We start from the raw sequence: 2911 nt of genomic DNA on the forward strand, positions 1-2911 counted from the left end.
ATCAAAGTGACACACGTTCATGCATATATATATGTCTACATCAACATTGATATTGGCGGTTGTCCACATAGTGTTCTCCATCTGGAGCTATGACTTGCTCAAGTAAGAACCCCGCCAGTTCTTCTTGAATTGCTCGTACACGCTCTGTTGCTAGAAGACCATCCCGCAACCGTTCGATCTAATAATTTGAAGAAGGTACGATGGTCAGTATATATATATGTGTGTATGTGAATGAAACACAAGGTGATCGATAAAATAAAGCCATGAATGTTGTTTAATTACTTACATGAACTTGTTCCAAAATGTCCCTCTTATGGTGGGTATTCTGGCGGATGAACTCGCAAACGTAGAACCCGCATAAATTATTCCCGTCCTCCTGCCTCAAGCACTTTACGAGAACAAAGTTCAATCAAAATAATATATATATAATCAAGGATGATAATAATGGTATTGAAACTACAATCAAAGAGATGCGCGGCCTAGCCAGTAGTACTTACCGGTACATGTTTTATTCGAAGTTCTTTATTCTTTAAACCCGGAGACTTGTTGGTGAACCGTTTCCAAGCCTTGAGGAGGATATCAGCCATGTCCCCCCACGCCTCAAGGGGTTTACTCTTCGAGTCCATGACTTCTACTATCCCGGTGTCGGGTTCAATGACTAGCAGGATATAGTGAAACCTGCGGACACACATATATATGCATAACTCATCAATTACACTTAACACATGGAGTAAGCGAAAAAGATTTAATGTGTGAAGACAGTAACACTCACGCGAAGTTGTAAGGAAATAGTATTGCCCTTTTGTATGAGTTTTTCCTTAAGACATATACCAAGTTATTCTCCGTGTCCTTGGGAGAGTTGTCGACAGTATACCCATTCACGGTATATGGGTCAACGAACCCAAGATCATAGATTTGCCCCTTGCGGCATTCGCGAATCTTCATTCTGCATAATACAGTGAGAGTATGGTTATATGCTAGCAATAATGGACGAGTCGCGGTAGAGACTTAATTACATAAATAATACTTACAGGACGGTATGCACTCAGCAGAGATTTGTCGAGGGCGTCTTGGTTGAATAACTGAAATAATTCACAAAATTCGATGTTCATCACGTCGGTTCGCCCGTAGTGCTCATCTCTTATTGCCACCATGATCCAGTTCGGCCGTCCTTACATGCATCCAAGTACCAATTATGTAGTCTTCGCAGCTGTGTTGATAGATTAGGCAACTCCGCAGCTCTGACAAGAGGTTCCCCGTATGTGTAATGGTATGCTAATTGGACATCGTCCGTGGCCATGAATTCGATGCGGCTTAAGTACTCAGGAATACTCATACCGGCCGCATCTGCCTCATCTTTGTATAGTTTTACCATCGTTGGATCAAGGCACGCTAGGACATCGGGATACACTTGGAGCGGGGGGCAGGAGTTTTTCTGGGCTCCAAGCTGGGGAACTGGTTTCCCATCTACCTTACTTTTTTCCCACCGCTCTTTTGCTAACACATTTGACTTGCGAATAGACCGGTCATAGTTCGATGAAAGACTTGGCTCAGGTTGATGAAGGTTCTTCAGCAGTTTCAACTTCTTTTCCAGAGATATAGCTGGCTCCGGCTCAAGCTGGGGCTTTTTCAATTTCAACATTTGTTGCTTGTGTTGTTCAGCTACGATCTTGGCATTTTCCTCAACTGTATAGTCATAAGGTCTCTTGGGAGGAACCTTAGGCACTCTTGGGAGGGGCTCTTGTTTGCGTCTCGGTGATCTGTTACGACTCAGCTGTGTCGTAGCGGACCGCCTAATTTTGCTCTTAGACTTGGGCTGCGGCGGCGGAGAAGGCTCACACGGCGGCGGAGAAGGCTCACGCGGCGGCGGAGAAGGCTCACGCGTCGGCGGGGAAGGCTCACGCGCCGGCGGGGAAGGCTCACGCACTGGAGACGGCTGCATCGGTGGAGAATGCTGGCTCGGTGGAGACCTTGTTGGCGCCTTCCAACCCGGAATCACAATGAATTCCTTTCGCCATAGAACTGTAGTGTTCTTGGCCTCTCCCAGCTCTAGCAAATCCCCTTCACCGGCAGGGTGGACAAGCCTCAGCGGCCCATACCCATCCATAACTTGATCCACCCCGGCAACAGCGTATCCAGGTGGAACCGGCTTGAAGTGATATCTTTGATCAGGTACCGGCGGTAAGACATAGCCGATCGCCGCCTTGAGCGTTAAGTAGCCCATCGTTTGGAAATGTAGCTCACAAGGTGTCGACTCTGTGATAAAGTCCACAGGGTAGAGATCAGAAGGCATCTGCGGATCCACAGGGGAGGGAGGAGCCATCTGCGGATCCACAGGGGAGGGAGGAGCCATCTGCGGATCCACATCTGCATCATCACCAGGCAGCTCCGTGGAAGCCACGCTGCTCTTCCGCTGAGATCCCTGGCCGGTAGCATCGAATGCAACTTCTTCTATCCGCGGATTAGGTTGAGGTTGGGTGACTGTGACTGAGCCTGACATTATCATCCTCACTTGCTCCTCTAGCTTAGCAACGCGTTCTTGAACCACATCCTTTTGCCTCTGACGGCTTCTATCCGGATATTTCTTCGTTTCTGCAGGAAACCCAATACACCACGGCTTGCCACCTGATGTGGTTCGTGTTCGTCCTGAGTGTTCAGGATTCCCAAGGGCGCGTGTGAGCTGGTCCTTCTCTCTTTCGGGACGGAACTTCCCCTCTTCAACTTCCTTTGCAGCATTTCTAAAGGCTTCGATGGGAAGTGGGTTTTCCCGATGTCTTTGTGTATATATGCAGAACCCTTGTGCGTCCAACGTGCCCCCATGCGCGTAAAACCAATCCCTTGACCGCTGGTTCCATTTCCGTACCTCTGGCTGGATCCCGTTCTTAATTAGGTCATTCTCCCATTTCTCCCA

At 48.2% G+C, this 2911-nt stretch overlaps 1 long non-coding RNA gene across 1 annotated transcript; it reads right to left on the reverse strand.

Annotated features, from left to right (window-relative positions):
* Positions 1–297: 297 nt before the first annotated feature.
* LOC139838995 (uncharacterized) lies at positions 298–915 on the reverse strand. Its single transcript, XR_011756764.1, has 3 exons — positions 773–915; positions 498–678; positions 298–388 (listed from the first exon to the last, which is right to left on the reverse strand). It is a non-coding gene; the product is annotated as an uncharacterized lncRNA (long non-coding RNA).
* Between the last annotated feature and the right edge of the window lie 1996 nt (positions 916–2911).

This window comes from Lolium perenne, chromosome 4, assembly GCF_019359855.2.
Source record: "Lolium perenne isolate Kyuss_39 chromosome 4, Kyuss_2.0, whole genome shotgun sequence".
Taxonomy (NCBI): domain Eukaryota; kingdom Viridiplantae; phylum Streptophyta; class Magnoliopsida; order Poales; family Poaceae; genus Lolium; species Lolium perenne.